General features: G+C 40.5%; 1 long non-coding RNA gene across 1 annotated transcript; it reads left to right on the top strand.

Moving 5' to 3' along the window:
• The first annotated feature begins 3,682 nt into the window (after positions 1–3,682).
• On the top strand, positions 3,683–10,922 carry LOC109035674 (uncharacterized). The gene is made up of 2 exons (XR_011899303.1): positions 3,683–5,126; positions 10,509–10,922. It is a non-coding gene; the product is annotated as an uncharacterized lncRNA (long non-coding RNA).
• Positions 10,923–17,191: the final 6,269 nt, after the last annotated feature.

The raw sequence follows: 17,191 nt of genomic DNA, 5'->3' as shown, positions 1-17,191 counted from the left end.
TCATATTTTATTAACTTTAGGTTAGTTTCGGTCCGTCGTCGACCGACTGATTTCATTTGGGAGTAACGTAGATCTAGAACTGTAACGGCCTGTTTGAACCTGCAGAACCACCATAAGCAGAAGAAAAACTAACTTTATCTGAGATTACTGCCTGTTACCGAGCAAAAGTAGGTGTAATATATTAGGACGCAGACCGAACTTTCTTAATATAATCGTTTTAAGCATTTAAAACACGTTTCGAAGAAGAAATAAGGAAAAATCAAGAGGACAAGTTCAAATCAAATTTCCGTTGCCGCCATGGATTCCCGCGCTCATTTACACACTCACACAAGCGCGCAGCGCCGAACCTAGCTTCACTTTTTCCCCGTGCTTTTAGATACGAGCGCTCCGTCTTTATGTCTTTGCTGCACACACAGCAAGTGGGGACGATGGAACGCCGTTGAGGACCAAACCTAAAACGGGCGCGCAGCACAGGAAAATACGCGCGCGACACAACAAATGTCCGCTGCATAGGAAAATCTGAGTGCTTCACGGAAAATGTTGTGCGCTGAGAGAAATTTCGATACTTTAACCAATACGCGTAGCGCACAAGAAAGTACGGGAATAACCTCAAATGCTGCGTCGCGCGCCGAACTTCGATATTTCGAAATTCCACGCGACGCACAACATTTTTTTCTTCTCTCCGGGGAACGTATCTTTTTCTTCTTTTTTTCTTCAAATCAGAAAACCGTTGGAGGGGAATAGCTGCACTGTTGCCAAGACTATGCCTGAAAAGCCTACTATATTTATGATCATTATAGATGGAAGAATTCGTTTTCGGTTTTAGTATGACCCGCCCCCTTGTAGCCAAAATAGGATTATCGAATAGGTATCGGCCAGAAAGGCTATTTTATAGCTATTTATTTTGTTATTTTATATGGTATCGTGCAGATAGCATATTTTATAGCTATTTCGTAGCTATTCCATGCGCATTTATCTTGGTTTAAAATTTATGTTTGAAAATATGTATTTTATAGCTATATACTAGGTTTTTTTCTTCTTTCCAGCCCTTCATCCTGTTGCAAGGGGTACATACCCAGTTCCCAGTTAGCATCTAATCTTCCGAAAATATCCGTGCAAAATCCGGCACCTTTGCATCATTTAAGAATATTGCGGACAATCTTTTTCTGTATTATAATAAGTGCGCCTCCTCCCTTTTGTGTAGCAATAAGACATAATTTGAACAATTAAATTAAGGGAAGTCATGTACTTAATGGGATAGTGAATAATTTAAAACACTAAATGGGTGGAATAAATTGCATCATTCAACCTTAACATTTAAGAAACCCAAGAATTATTGTATATTTCCTTTAACATGTTAATGAATTTTCATACTATTGTTAGTTGCAGCCTTAAGAACCATCAGATGATAAGTACATTGCAACGTTGCTATGATAGAGCAACTTTATTTTTTGCAAACCAAAATCACATAGAATTGCAAACCTTAATGCAAAAAAAAAAAAATCAGCATAGCCCAGGGAATTTTTGCTAAAAGAGTTTCACCTCTACATGGTTTTGATTTGCTGCATTTATCGTATACAGTTGCACAATCTTGGCAACGTATCAATGCACTTACCTTCTTAAGGTTTTCAAGGTCTCAATTTTGGTTCTTTTTCAAAAGTAAAATACCTTTTAAATACCTTTTCAATAGTGAATCCATTTCTGATTGGTTCCCGGATTTTAGGCCTTCACCGTGTCACAAACGGGAATAAAGATTATAAATTTTCACCGATTGCAAAGATTATAATCTGGAATGGACCAGGGAATTACGGGTTCGGCTAGAGTATCCATATTGAGAGAGTATGGCCACTGGTGTTACCACCTCTGATTGGTTCAGCCATCTTAGGCTGAATGGAGCCCTTAGGACCCAAAAATGGCGGACGCCATAAATTAATGTGATGCATGATGACTCAAAATGTAGTTTTCTTTGCTTATTGTAACGAGAAATTAACCCAAATGCACTATTGCGATTCTTTACATATTTTTAAGGCTAATCGTGTGCAATTTTTGAGAAAAATTATCTTAGATGTAGTAAGGTTGGCAGCAAGTGCGGTTGGTGAAAACCGTCAAAAGTTGGCAATGACCCACCTCCCATCCACAAAAACCAAAACAAAGCACCGCCATTTTTGGGACCTAAGTCTCTCCATGGGGCCCAGTGACCATACTCTCTCAATATAGGTAGGTACTCTAGGTTCGGCAAGGAACAAACGGAATGAGAGAGGGAACGGAGGAAGAAATTTGAGAATGGGCCGATCAAAAATTACGAAAAACGTTCAATTTGTGTATTCTTTATTCCCATTTGTGACTCCATGAGGGGGTGTTGTCTTGACTCTCAGTATAAAGGGACTCTATACCTGTATAGCGAGAGTATGGACAGATGTGAAACTCCGAAAATCCATCAGACCTTCACCGATGCTTCTGCGAATAAAGGTAGGGCCCAGAAATGCAGCCAACCTATGAATTTCAATTATCCAGAGCGATTTACTAATACTATTGTTACGAACCGTCGTTTATTAAGCACGTGTTTGACTCAGTTTTTGCATTAATTTACTCATTTTTGCGGAAGAGCGCTCATTTCTGTACATTCTTGGCCATCTTGGTTAGAATTGGAATCTGCAGACTGGCAGTGAAATGTTGTGCGTTAGAAGTTGGTTAGAAGGGTGGCTGCTCTTTTGGGCCCTAAAGGCCTCGATAGACGATCAAATTCCGAACCAATTCCGATCAAAGGATGACTGGTGGTCACCATCTACCATCAAATTTTGACGGGCCGCACTTTTTTGATCAAAGTAAGAACAGACCGGAGTGCCATCATTCATCATTTCCTGCCACAGGAAACATTTCTGTCAAGTTTTCATTTTAAAATGAAGCAAATTAATGAATATCAGACTGATGACTCCCGACACTTTGATGCTACTTTGATCGGAATTGGTTCGGGAATTTGATCGTCTATCGAGGCCTTAAGCTCTCCATGAAGCGATCTGTCCATACTCTCGCTATATAGGTACTCTATGGAACGCCGTTAGTGTCAAAACTCTTTTCTTGCGCGCGCGGTATTTTTTCTGGGGCGCGGAATATTTTACCGGCGCGCGGAATTTTTTCGGCGCGCGGAAAGAAAAAACCCGTTTTCGATGAAAATCTCTGAATTTCCGGATTCCGCGCCGGTTTTCGATTATAACTTTTCAAATGGCACCCCTACTTTTTTATTTCAGAAATCAATTCTACGCAAAAAAACAAGCCACCCTGTCCAAACCGAATGTAAATCGGACAATTTTTCAGTGATTGACAGAGTTTGAAACATTTTTTTCATGCTCTTTTCAAAAATTTCCCACGCCCAATGGAATTGCTGTATCAAACCAAACTCTCCGCCAAAAAAATTCTTAAACATGGCACTTTCGATAAAAAAATAAAGAAAATCTGCTGCACTCGAAATCTGGAGCACGCGGAGCCCTTCTTTGCGACATTAAAATTCGTTATACCGAACGTTTCCGAGGGGCGCTCATCGGGAGGGAGAAGTAAGTTTTAGACAAGAATTATTAATCTTTTTTCTGAAGCATAAGAAACCGTGTCCACAAAGAAGCAGTTAAGTAGAAAAACAAATGGATTAGCTTTTTTTTTGGGGGGGGGGGGGGGGTCAATGACTTGAGCCGGACCTTGATACTTCTGAGGACGCTATTTTTCCGCGGTACGTTGTTTTTCTACTTAACTGCTTCTTCATGGACACGGTTTCTTATGGTTCAGAAAAAAGATTAATAATTCTTGTCTAAAACTTACTACTCCCTCCCGATGAGCGCCCCCCGGAAACGTTCGGTATAACGAATTTTAATGTCGCAAAGAAGGGCTCCGCGTGCTCCAGATTTCGAGTGCAGCAGATTTTTTTTATTTTTATATCGAAAGTGCCATGTTTAAGATTTTTTTTGGCGGAGAGTTTGGTTTGATACAGCAATTCCATTGGGCGTGGGAAATTTTTGAAAAGAGCATGAAAAAAATGTTTCAAACCCTGTCAATCACTGAAAAATTGTCCGATTTACATTCGGTTTGGACAGGGTGGCTTGTTTTTTTGCGTAGAATTGATTTCTGAAATAAAAAAGTAGGGGTGCCATTTGAAAAGTTCGACTTACGGGTGGGGCACCCCCCGCCCCGCGCCCCTCCCGCGGTTTGGGAAAATGTCGAATACGCCAAAAGGTGTCCCCCTCGATATAAACGAACACGTCTTTTACCGTTTTTCGAAATTCCGACGCGTTCGGCAGATATTCAAGGTGGCTCGTTTTTCGTGAGACACCCTGTATAGCTAGCGGCCATAGCCTAGTGGAAGTGGAAAAGTGCTGGCCTACCACCGTGGCGACTGGGGTTCGAATCCCCGCGGAGGCTCCGGGGGTTTCACGCTCGTCTTCGTCAAAAGGACCTGACGGCTGAACCTAATGACAATCGGCTAATGGCGTAGACCCCTTTTCTGGGCGATTTTATCGGTGATAAAATCGCGCGATATTTCCGTTGAAAAATGCTACTAGGGTTAGTCGGAATTTGCTTCCGATTATTTTCCACCAATGAAGCTAGATTGCCTGGGCTAATACTCAGTCTATAAAGCAAAAACATTGAATCACGTAGACCGTGCATCCTGTGTTACGGAAGGCAAGATAACTTTTAAAAATTCGCATGCCGATGAGTGGTGGCACCGACCCGCATCGATGAGTTCGTGTGTCCCAGTTGCGCACACCTGCGCTTGCGCAGTAGCGGCTCCAGTGAATTTTTGTCGGATTGTGAGGCTTTTTTCCTCGGTTAGTAATTAGTTTGTAAAACTGAAACAATGCTATTCGGGTGTAAAATTATTATGTGTTCTAAAACTTTTCTTCATAGGAATTTTTCTGAAAATGGACTCTAAACGAGATATTCGTGAAAAGCTGAGCGCGGGCATGAATTCTCCATTGGCTCTCTGCAGTCTCTTCGAGTGCTTGGGATCACACGCTCTCTCCCCTTCCCCGGCCGCCCATCATGGGGCTCCGAGAGACTTGCTTCGCTCCGCCTGTACAAAACCGAGCCGGACACACGGTCTACGTGATTCAATGTCTTTGCTATAGAGGTACTCTAAGGTAAACAACTACTCGAGGTTCCAGGCTTCTGATCTTGAAAGTTTAGGTACTTAAAAGTGAAACACTTTATGCAACACCTCCTTCCTCCAACAGTTGCACAAGTACCCTCAACAGTTGCGCCGTCGAGACAAGGCCTTTACATAGCTGCCATGGATATCTCAGGAGTTTATTTTCGGAAGAATTTATTCAAAAGTTAAGGATACTGTTGGAATATGAGGAAAAAGGAGACAAATTACGATCTGCTTACGAACTGGTTTATTCGTCGCCCATCGCTGGGGCGGTTATCAACGCAACTGACAAAAACGATATTGAGGATTGAAGATTCACAAACAGGAAAAGTTACATAATCATTGAGGTCGATGCACGATATAGATTTAGATAAGTCAACATGCCTCCCTGATTTTTAGGAACTGAAAAATCAGATAATTATTTCATTACAAAATATATCAAGTACATCCTACATTAATCGATAATATTTATATACTACTTATATCTACACTACCCTCCCTGGCGCCAGGTTTATACCTACACATATAATATTACAGATCTGCAACATAAATAATAATTGGGGAAGTGGATTCTGAACCATATAAAAAAAATTGCTCAAATCACGAATAAGTAAATAGAAAAGAGAAAATATACTTTTATTTTGACTTGCAAATTTTCCAACAAATGAGTGAGACACTGGCCAGGTGCCTCCCTGATTTGAGGAATTTAACATAATGACAACTTTTCTCTCAATTTTTCAAATTGAAATTTGCCCAGTGGTTTAGTCAAAATGTCCGCCGGGTTTTCCTTACCACTTATTTTCTTGATTTCGATTTCCTTTTTATTTACATAGTCTGTGACAAAATGAAATCGGATATCGATATGTTTTGATCGTTTCGTAAACCGTCCATTTAATGCTATGTCTTTTGCGCCCTTGTTGTCTTCCATAATTTGGACTGGGATCGGAAAAGCAATGTTTAATTCTTTTAAAAGACCCATAAGGGGTAAAACCTCTGTAACTGTTTCAGACAGGGCATAAAATTCAGCATGCGTGCTGGCTAATGAGACTACTTTTTGTTTGGTTGACTTCCATAAAATAGGCGTTTCATTAATGCATAAGAGTGAACCGGTTGTTGATTTTCGATCAATGATATCTGACCCATGGTCGGAGTCCGAAAAGGCTGAAAATACAATTCCTTTCGGATTATATTTATATGTGAGGCTTAAATGACGAGTATCATACACGTAACGTAAGACACGTAACGCATATTTGAAATGAGTCTCTGAACAACAATTTTGAAAGCGGGACAAGTAATTTACACAAAATGAGATATCTGGACGTGAGCCATTTGCAATATATAAGAGAGTTCCGATGATATTTCTGTAGTTTAAAGAAAAATTTGGTAATTCAGAAGGAATCACTTTTAGATTTTCCTCCATAGGAGTCCTGACCGGCTTACTATCTATGACATTAAATTTAATGGCAGACTTTTCAATGAAATTTCTTTGATTAATTGCAAGAGTTTTATTCCGCTTGTTCCTGAAAATTTGTAATCCTAGATAGATTTCGGGCTCTCCTAAATCAGTCATATCAAAATTATCCATCAGTAATTTCTTAACATTTTGGACACTTGTTAAATTTTCACTTAAAATTAACACGTCATCAACAAAGAACAGTACAAGCACCTTGGATTTATTTACCTTTAAATAATAAAGACAGCAGTCGTAATTTGACCTTATGAAAGCATTATTAGTCATAAAAGTGTTAACATGGTCGTACCAGTCTCGTGGCGATTCTCTGAGCCCATATAATGCCTTTTCTAGTTTTAATATTACATTTTGGTTTATTTCTGAACCCTTAGGGGGTTTAATGTATACATTTGATTTTACTTGACTATTCAGAAATGCGGATTTGAAATCTAGCTGATGAAGGTGCCAGTTAAATTGATTTGCTAAAGATAATAGTAGCTTAACAGTGCTCAATCTTGCAACTGGGGAATAAAGCTGCTCGTTATCATTGGAGCTTTGTTGAAATCCTCTCGCAACTAATCTCGCTTTGTAAGTTCCATCTGTTTTGATTCTGAATAGCCATTTCGTCTCAATAATATCAGTAATTTGAGACTGATTTTTCGCAATAGACCAAGTGTTGTTTTTCTTTAAATTTGTCAACTCCTCGTTAATTGCTACTTGCCATTTAAGTTTTTCGGGACTCGCAAGAGCTTGTTCAAAATTTTCAGGGATTATAACACTACACGTGTTAGCAAAAATGGGATCCTCAATTAATCTACGAGGAGCTGTAAGAGTCTGTCTATTTCTGAGGTTGGGAGGTTCAGGTGGATTAATTATTTGTTCCGGCGTGTGAAATTGTTCTTGCTGTAACATTTCATCATTATTGTGAATACTATCACCAACATTTATGAGAGGGTTTTCGGTATTAAAGGTTGCGTACTGGTCATTGAGTGTTAAATTTTCACTAGAGTGCTCGGTCTCTTTAATACATTTTTCAGGTTCTTCTATGAAGATTACGTTTCTAGAAACGATCACTTTGTTTGATTTAGAGATCTTTATAAAATATCCCATATCAGCATATCCTATTAATTGACCTGATTCTGCTTTATTACATAGTTTGTTCTGACGTTTTTCATCTGGAATTCTTACAAAAACTTTGGTTCCAAAGGGCTTTAAATTTGAAAAATTTGGCCTTTTATTCATAAAAATTTCGTACGGTGTTTTACACAATTTCGTATTAGCTAATGCCCTGTTATGTAAATACACTGCTGTTTTAACACAATATGGCCAAAAGTAATTTGATAAATTGGCTTCTAACAAAAGACATCTTACTTTATCCATAATAGTCCTATTAAACCTCTCTGCCACACCGTTTAATTGATGACAATACGGTGGGCAAGGTTGTAAATAAATTCCCTTACTTTTTACAAAATTCGAGAAGTTTTTATTAATATATTCTGTTCCGTTATCACAGCGAAGAACTTTGATGAATTTACCGGTTATATTTTCTACAAAATTAGTATATTCTATGAAGGTATTTATTACTTGATCTTTGCTAGGGATACAAAATGAAACAGCAAATTTTGAGAAATCATCAATAAAGCTAACAATATACTTGCCATTACTTACACCTGCTGGTAATGGTCCTATTAAGTCAGAATGCACAATTTCCAGGATATCATTGGCTCTAGATCTTGAATCTCGGTACTTGAGATTATTCATTTTAGCTTTAATGCAAGTTTCACATCTCGTGAAGGTCTTCTTGAGTTTCGGGAGTCCATCGGCTAAATTTAAATTGCTCATTAAGTATAAATCATTAAAATTAATGTGACCTAAAATTTTATGCCATTTTTCGAAGCTTGATAGATTACTTATTGTTGATTTTTTTGCTATATTTGCATGTATTTCATTCGATAATACATATCCTTGTACTGTATATAACTCGTTTTCTTTGAATGCAATCATTAAAGTTTCATTACTTACTATTTTAGCGATATTTCCCTGAAAAATGATTTTATTGTTTCTGTTCGTAACCTGCGAGGCACTCAATAAATTAACTTGCATTTCTTTGACGTAGTATACGTTACATAACTTATTTTTAATGATTTTGCCATTGACAGTTGTGTGAAACAAAATATTGCCGATTTTATTGGTTTCCAGTGGATGTCCATCTCCAACTCTTATTTTTGTAGGTGTTTCGAGATACGTGTATTCGGAGAATAGCGTATCATCGTTAATGATATGGTGTGAACAGCCACTGTCCAATAAGAATGACACATTAATCTTATCCGAAAATTGATTCGTTTGAAATCTGGCTGTGTGATTTTGAACTATAGGAGACATACACATGTAATAGTTTTGACTGCAATTTGGTTCTACATTATCAAAATTTTGAATTAGAGGATTTGAGTGCTTGTTCCTAAAATGTTGATAATTACAATCCTGGTTAACATTTTGATTTTGCTGAAAAGGAAAATCTTCATTAGTGTACTCATACCTTTGTGCGTTTGTATTGTAGACATTTGGTCCTTGATTTTGATACCAGTCTCTTCTCCCTTGATTGCCGTTGCCTCTTGTGCGAAAATTTCCTCTCCATCTACTGCCTCTTCTGTTAGGCCTGCTTCCGTTTCGTCCTCTCCAGTTTGAATTTCCTCTCCAGTTTGAATTTCCTCTCCAGTTTGAATTTCCTCTCCAGTTTGAATTTTGCCAATTTGAATTTGCCTGGCCACTGTGTTGTTTGAAGGGTCCTGCTCTTCCCCTCTGATTGTTTCCTCGGATGTAGAAAGAGTTTAGTTGATGAGTCACTTCATCAACACTTGAACATTGCTCGTTCCTCAGAAATGCAGCTTGGATTTTCGTTTTAACGTATTCAGTGTTACGATTATCCTCGTCCACTGAATCAAGAAGATCATTGATATAGAAGAGAGATTTTGGCAAAGCCAATAGTAAATACTGTAGTTTATCCTCTTCATTTATGGTTTCACCGGTATCACTTAAGTTGTTAATTAATTTTTCAAATTTATTGAAAAATTCCTCCGGTTTATCAGTTTCTTTGAGTTTAAGTTCAATTAACTTTTGTTTTGTTAATAATCTTCTAGATTGGCCTTTTGCTACAAAAGTATGTTCTAATTTCTCTAACATATCTTTGGGCTCCGTTAAATTCATAATATGCTCCAACTGATGATTATCAATGGCTGATACAATGATATTCTTAGCTTTAATTTTCATGCTGGCCCAGTTTTGATCCGTTATTCCATCCGGTTTTTCATCACGTACAATACATTGGTTGCAGTTGTTCATTTCCAGTAAAAGTGTGATGCGAAATTTCCATTTTGAAAAATTCTTCCCACTAAATACGGGCACTTTTATTTTTGTGCCGTTATTGGCCATATTACGTTAGTTAAAAAAAAGAAGTTCAAAATAAGCACATATTTCACAGTTTGTACATTTTCGCGTCACGCACTTATTTCGCGCTGTATGCATTTCCACGCTACGCACATATTACGCAGTTTTTAGATCTCCACGTGAAGCACTTCAACTTATTCAACTTTTTAAACCACGCTACGCTACCATGTTGGAATATGAGGAAAAAGGAGACAAATTACGATCTGCTTACGAACTGGTTTATTCGTCGCCCATCGCTGGGGCGGTTATCAACGCAACTGACAAAAACGATATTGAGGATTGAAGATTCACAAACAGGAAAAGTTACATAATCATTGAGGTCGATGCACGATATAGATTTAGATAAGTCAACAGATACCTACCAGGGAATTACCCGTTCACTCTTTCATAAGGATTCTAATAATGAAGATAAACTTCTTTTGAACATATGTACGTCCTTCTGTCTTTCTCTCGCTCACAGTGTGTGGTCATTGTTTTCAGGTAGTCTCAAAAGTACAATGTATCCACAAGCCTCGTGGGTGATGATCACGTTGGCATTTTCAATAGCGACGTTGGAGGTGGCCTCAGAGGAATATAATGTTCAACGAAGAGATGATTTACGTTGTAAAATGTTCTGTCAACTGGTGCTTCAGTGTGAATTTTGCACTGGAAGGCGACCCGTGCGGTTTGGGAAGCGGTCACGACAGATACAGCTCGAAGTACTAACATCTCGCAACGATGTCTTGATGAATGATTCTAGAAATAATGGCTTCTCATTCGAGCCAAGTCAATACGTACCGCGCTTGAACAGTCAGAGCAATGTGAGACAAAAATTCCCTCTAGAAATTATTGAATAGGCCAGTTTAGGTCTTTGAAATTAATGAGAAATAAAATGTCTCAGAATTTTTCATGGAACATCGATTCTTTCTTCTTATTCATCGAAAAAGAAACCTTTCGAAAATACAGGATGTTTCAGACCACCCGTACCAGGCCTTTTTCTCGGTTGATTTAGGTCGTACGAAGTTGGAGATCGCGGGGTTGATTAGGGAATTGACCCCAAGGAATCCGAATTTCGTGGTCCCGAACCCCCCCTCCCAATCCCCCTTTGGGGAGTAAAGGGGGGTCACGATGCTAAAAGTCACGGTTCCCGACCGAGTTGCGGATAGATCGCATCAGAATTGAAAAGCACGGAAAATTTCACGTGGAATTGACCCCTAAAAAGCCAAAATCCGACCATCCGAAGCCCAAAAATGACCCCCTAAAGAGGTGGACAGTACCCCCCTCCATAATTTCTCTTTGGTCGCAAAATTGACGTAAATTCTCCAGAAAAAGACGGTTTCCCAGGTAATCGACCTCGAGAAATCCGAATTTCATGGTCCCCAAGCTCCTCTAGCCCCCCTTGGAGGGTAAACAGGGGGCCCAATTTTAAAAATCGGGGCTCCTTTCCGAGACGCAAATTGATTGCATCCAAATTAAGGAGCAGAACACATTTACATCTTAAGTGACTCCTAAGAGTTCTAATACACCCCCTGAACGGCAGAAAGTAACTCTCTGAGGAAGGGGGCCTCGCCCCCGCCAAAAATTTCTCAGGATTCCTCTTTGGTCGCAAAATTGACGTCGATTCGCCAGAAAAAGACGATCTTCCATGTAATCCACCCCGAGGACTCTAAATTTCATGTTCCCTGAGCTCCTCGGGGTCGATCACATGGGAGACCGTCTTTTTCTGGAGAATCGACGTCAATTTAGCGACCAAAGAGGAATCCTGAGAAATTTTTGGCGGGGGCGAGGCCCCCTTCCTCAGGGAGTTACTTTCTGCCGTTCTGGGGGTCTATAAGAACTCTTAGGAGTCACTTAAGATGTAAATGTGTTCTGCTCCTCAATTTGGATGCAATCAATTTGCGATTCGGAAAGGAGCCCCGATTTTTAAAATTGGGCCCCCCCCCCCCCCGTTTATCCCCCAAGGGGAGCTAGAGGAACTTCGGGACCATGAAATTTGGATTTCTCGAGGTCTATTACCTGGGAAGCTGTCTTTTTCTGGAGAATTTACGTCAATTTTGCGACCAAAGAGAAATTATGGAGGGGGGTACTGTCCACCTCTTTAGGGGTCATTTTTGGGCTTCGGATGGTCGGATTTTGGCTTTTTAGGGGTCAATTCCACGTGAAATTTTCCGTGCTTTTCAATTCTGATGCGATCTATCCGCAACTCGGTCGGGAACCGTGACTTTTAGCATCGTGACCCCCTTTTACCCCCCAAGGGGAGATGGGGGGGGGGGGGGTTTCGAGACCACGAAATTCGGATTCCTTGGGGTCAATTCCTTATTCAACCCCGCGATCTCCGACTTCGTACGACCTATACCAACCGAGAAAAAGGCCTGGTACGGGTGGTCTGAAACACCCTGTATTATGCAAGATCATCTGTGAAACAGCTTCTTTTTCTAATCCAAAAGTACCCTTCAAGCAGGATGGCGCCTCATGATTCTGCCATGGGCGAGCAAGTTTAAGCAATCTTGAGGAATTACGCTACAAATTAAACTATCAGAATGCATCTCCTCCATATGTGAAACAAAGACCATCAACTGAGAGGATTGAAGGTCTCATTATATTTCATTCACAGCATCACGCGTGTAGCTAATCTCTGTAAAATGTTCTCATCTGGTGAGAAGATCCTGATTAATGAGTACTCATTATTTTTAGCAGAAGGACGCACTTTCATTAAAGATCAATCCATCAATATTCAAACTGATTTCACTAAATCTTCATGACCTTTGGAAAGAAGTTGAAAATGTAACATTCAAAGAGAATACTATAGGTTAGGTTCTCTTATTGTGGGAAATTAAACATTTGGAGCGGATAAGGTAGTTGTATAGAATTTTTTAATTCAATTCTAAAAGTTTGAGGTCTACTGAGAATTGGGGTAATTTTTTTTTAAAAAAAATTCGGTCACCGGAACTTTGAGAAAGAAACGGGTCTTTCCCCGCGCTTCGGAACTAGGGTTTCGTGACGTCACATGGTATACACCCAGGTTCGCCCTAGGGATGAACGAACATCGAACTCGAATGCGATTATTCGAAACTTTTCGAATGCTATTATTGCGATTATTTGAGAATTCGAATCTTGCGATTGCGAATACTTCGAAAGCGAATATTCGAATATTTTCGATTTTTGATTTTTTATGAACCGTGAGAGATAAATGTCACTTTTAACTAAGACGGTCAGTCATTCTCGTGTGGAGTTGTGTACGAATTTTAATTAATAACGAGATTGACGATATAGGGATGGACGGCTATCGAATTCGAAAGCGATTATTCGAATATTCGTATTTGCGATTTCGAATACTTCGGAAGCGAATGGCTCGGTGCCGATAATTCGAATATCGAGTATTCGATTATCTAAATATTCAATTCTACCATCCCTAGTTCGCTCTATATGTCATATACGTGTAAATACGGTCTTCATACAAATTCGCGAAAAATCGATTTTTTCGTCTGGACTTGATTTCTTGGTGTCGATGAACATTTTAGGATTTAATTAATAATTCCAAAACAATTATGAAAGCTCTCTATCATGATTTCTTAGTGAAAAAGGGAGTTGAAATAGAGTTTTTCGCGTATCTTCTGTCGCCGCCGGGAGTCGTGCGGTCCGTCACATTCGGATGCGTTCGGACTGCTTCGGCAGTGTTAGTGCGTCGTAGGCAATCAGAGCCCGAGTTGGGCTTATTCCGCAATCAGACGCTGAATTTAGCTGCTGAATGTGGAAGTCAACAGTCATCGCCCAACGGCTGAAATTTAGCAAATTCGAGTTATTTTCAACCAGATGTGTATTAAATCTACTCGAATAGTTCAGACAAATTCAAAATTGGTCCGATGGTTGCTGAGAATCGTTGCTGAATTTTGCGCGTCACGCGCAAAATTCAGGCATCGGGCCGATGACTTCCACATTCAAGCCACATTCGGCTCCCACATTCAGCGTGTGATTGCGGTGTCATGCCGCAATCACACGCTGAATCAGCTGAATGTGGAAGTCAACAGTCATCGCCCAACGGCTGAAATTTTGCAAATTCGAGTTATTTTCATCCAGATGTGTGTCAAATCTATTTGAATAGCTCAGACAAATCCGACATTAGTCCGATGGTTGCTGAAAATTCAGGCATCGGGCCGATGACTTGCACATTCAAGCCACCTTCAGCGTGTGATTGCGGCATCATTTGGCGCTGGTGACCAAAAATCATAACACCATAACCTGAGATGCGTTGTTTAAAGCTCGTATCAGACGATCAAAGTAGAGGCTTCAAAGAGGTTCATCGATGCCTTTCCTGGTCCTCTCATTGGCCAGCGGTCTCAATCGGGGGAATCGATGAGTCTCTGTGAAGCCTCTACAGCGTCCGGCTCACTTTCAAACTGGGGCTCTCCAACTGGCATTAATTATTCCATTTCTCAGCCATTTCTCCACGGAATTCCTTGAAAATTTCAAGATCTGATCTATGATGTATCCCGAACGCAACGGTAACCTTCAAAGATCGTCGGTCCGACGATCTTTGAAAGGCAACAGTCAACAGTTCCATCGATGAGCCCCTGAAGCCTCTAGTTTGTAGGTGGGCTGGACGCTTTATTTGATCGTCTGATACGGGCTTAAGTTCACAACTGCCCAACGAAAATTACCCGCTAAGTGTTGAGCTCAACGAAAGCGTTATGGTTAATTCTGGTGGATTTGCCCGTTTCCCAAGATGGCTTCTCAGCAAACTGTCCAACAGCTCAACGAGGTCTCTGGCTGCTGCCGAGTTTGCTGGATTGTTGTTATGTTATTGTTTGCATCAATAGACGCTTTTAGCGGCGACGTCTATGGAACGCCGTTGCGGACCAAACCTAAAACGCGCGCGAAACACAGGAAAATACACGCGCGACACAGTAAATGTCCGCTGCACACGAAAATCTGAGTGATTCGCGGAAAATGTTGTGCGCTGCGAGAAATTTCGATACTTTAACGATTACGCGTAGCGTAGCGCACAGGAAAGTACGAGAATAACCTCAAATGCTGCGTCGCGCACCGAACTTTGATACATCGAGATTCTACGCGACGCACTACATTTTTACCTCTTCCTTTTCTTCGTCAGGTAACCGTTGGAGGGGAATGATGGTGTTGTTGCGAAGACTTTCAAAATTCGGGCTTGACGAAAGTTGCGATCTGCTGATAGGAGACAATTTGATGTTGTGAATCTTGTGATGGTTGTGAATTCAGATTCAAGAAGGATCGAGAAGCGTGATCTCGAAAAAATTGGGTAAGTGAAACACAATTGTATGATTTTTAGGCATAGTATTGGCAACAATGCAGCTATTCCCCTCCAACGGTTTCCTGACGAAGAAAAGGAAGAGTCGTGTTTTGTTCGAAACAACAAAATGTTTCCGTTTTTTTCTTGTTTCTTTTTGCGCGATTCTGAACAACCAATGAGAGAGCAACTTCCAATTTTAGGTTAGAAATCAGCGTTGCTCTCTTGAACAACATAAGGCCTTGTCTCGACGGCGTAACTGTTGAGGGAATCAGGTGCAACTGTTACGAGTTTGTTGCACCAACCGAAGTTCCCTATCTCGACGCACAAGCATGTGTTCCTGGAACTTTTAGGCGGGAATATTTGAACAACATTAATATTTTTAGGTTAAATGATGTCAATTGAGGTAACTGAACTGACAATTATGAACGGGAGGTGATTATTTTGCGTTATTTCGACCAGGTATAAAACAAAAAACAATAACATAACACAGATTTGGATAAAAAGAAAATATATTCGATAAAATTTTATTTTCTTGCTGTAGTGATATGCTACAAACGAAAATATAAAATCAATACTGAAATGTATACAAATATTTCTAAGTAATTACCGCTCCGGAATAAAACACCCGTAATAAACTCCCGCTTCACGTGTAACCAGCGTTTATCAATTCAAAATACTAAGAAGGTAAACAACTGTTGAGGTTCCAGGTTTCTGACCTTGAAAGTTTCTCTTATAAGTGAAACATTTTTGAGACACTTCCTTCCTTCAACAGTTGCGCCAGCTTCCCTCAACAATTGCGCCGTCGAGACAAGGCCTAAAAGCGACCTGCTCTGAGCACGTTGCAGTTGTTGTGCAACAATGTTGCTGTAGGGGCTCCCAAATTTTGCGCACGAAAATAAGCCCCGCCTCCACAACACAAAACAACTTTGAACAAAATGCGATTGTTGCTCGTTTTCACAACATGTTGCGAGTGTTGCCTCCGAACAAAATACGACTAAGAAGTACCTAAACATGTTGTGGGTCGCGTAGAATTTCGAAATATCGAAGTTCGGCGCGCGACGCGCAGCATTTGAGGTTATTCCCGTACTTTCCTGTGCGCTAGGCGTAATCGTTAAAGTATCGAAATTTCTCGCAGCGCACAACATTTTCCGTGAAACACTTAGCTCTTCCTGTGCAGCGGACATTTACTGTGTCGCGCGCGTATTTTCCTGTGTTGCGCGCGTGTTTTAGGTTTGGTCCGCAACGGCGTTCCATAGACGTCATCATAGGGATTCTCCATTATATCGAATTGGGTCGAAACCACAACATTGGCATAAACTCTTTCAATGCTACCAATACGAAAAAATCGATATAGGTATATCGCTTTTCTGTGACGTGCCACTAATAGCGTCTATATCCGCCATTTTTCCGCACTTCCTCGCCACATGTTCGTCATCAGACTGACTTGCAATAATTCTTATAATCATTGTACCGCGTCCATCGCGTAATAATGAGGGTGCAAATAAGAGTTGAATGTTAAAAATCTTAAATTTCAGTAAAACTTAACCTCCAAATCCGCAAAATCCAACAGGGGTCCTCACACGATCAATCTGAGCTATCTATACACGGAAAAAAAGGCCTGCTATCCGAGCGGACTAGTCCGTTCTGGTGCAAGAAGGTTCCTGTGAATATAGCGCTATAGAGGGTTACAGGGGTTGACGACTGTAATGGTACCTGTGAATTTGATGGTCACTATGCCGGAGTGGACAACTGCGAATGTCTCGCTAAGACGAACGCATTGTTCCTCCGCTGACCCATGCTCCTCCGCTCTGTATTATGAACTCGCCGGTTTTAGGATTCTCGGGCATCCCAGGTACCTGGCGCCGCGCCGCCCGTCCTACTCATTCACTACTCCAGAGAGGTCCGCTGTGAATCTCCA

Source organism: Bemisia tabaci, chromosome 2 (assembly GCF_918797505.1).
Source record: "Bemisia tabaci chromosome 2, PGI_BMITA_v3".
NCBI lineage: Eukaryota > Metazoa > Arthropoda > Insecta > Hemiptera > Aleyrodidae > Bemisia > Bemisia tabaci.
The sequence above is the reverse complement of the archived record's forward strand: the minus strand, read 5'-3'. Positions and strand labels throughout refer to the sequence as shown.